The following is a 1,172-nucleotide window of genomic DNA, read 5'->3' on the forward strand; positions in this document are numbered from 1 at the left end:
TGGATGTCGGTGTTGACGTTGGAAAGATGTAACATCAGTAAGTCACAGCATGTGACGTTGTTCAAACTCACCCGCATGCCCAAATTTTAATCTGTAGTGCCCACTACTTCTATTCAAATTCTGTAGTGTCCATTATTAAGTTTTGTAGTATCCTATTTCTCATTTCACAACCTTGTAATGTCCACTTTGTGGGAATACAAAAGCTTGTAGAGTCCAGTTCTTGGGACTATCAAAGTTTGCGGTATGCTTGTAGTGTTTGCTTTTTGGGACTATATAAAAATTTGTAGTGTCCTCCTTTTCATTACAAGAGTTTGTCTTGTCCACTTTTATTACAGAAATTTGTAGTATCCTCTTTTTAAGAGTACAAAATTTTGTAGTGCTTGATTTCTTTTACCACAAAAGTTTGTATTGTCCGCTTTTTCATTACAAAATTTTGGAATGTTCACTTTTTGGGACTACAAGAATTTGTAGTCTCCTCTTTTTTCATTACCCAGTTTTTCATTACAAAATTTTGTAGTACCAGCCTTTTGAGACTACCATTTTTTATTACAAAATGTTGTAGTGTTCGCTTTTTGGGACTACAAAAACACTTCAGTCACCCACTGACAACTGACTATTAGTCTTGCAAACTCCATGAATACTACAGGACTAAATGTCAGGGTGTATATCTATATTGTATATATTCTGGGGCTTATATATCTCCACTTTTACCTAAATATATTTTGTTGTCCAATGTCACACTAAATATATTTCTAGTGTGTCACACACCCCAAAATATATTTCCTCACTGGAATGGACTCCAAATATATTTCTTATGCCTGGACCCTGAATTGTGACTGTCACAATGTAGAAATATATTTCTTGTCTGGGATGGACTTGGGATATATTTTGCAGCTAGGGTTGACTAAGGTTATATTTCTTCAGCCACAAGGGGTGTCTGGGGGTCCTATATTTAAGAGAAAAACTTGGGATTTTTTAAATATAGGGGACAGGGGATTTACCTATTATTTTGTAGGCAGAAAACCCTCATTGGGATGTCATTAGAAATGTGTGCAGTGTCCCCTTCTTTCATTACAAAACTGTGTAGTATCCGCTTTTTTCATTACAAAATTGTGTAGTGTCCGCTTTTTTTATTAGAAAACTATGCAGTGTCCACTTCTTTCATTACAAAG

This window comes from Laccaria bicolor, genomic scaffold, assembly GCF_000143565.1.
Source record: "Laccaria bicolor S238N-H82 LACBIscaffold_43 genomic scaffold, whole genome shotgun sequence".
NCBI classification, from domain to species: Eukaryota; Fungi; Basidiomycota; class Agaricomycetes; order Agaricales; family Hydnangiaceae; genus Laccaria; species Laccaria bicolor.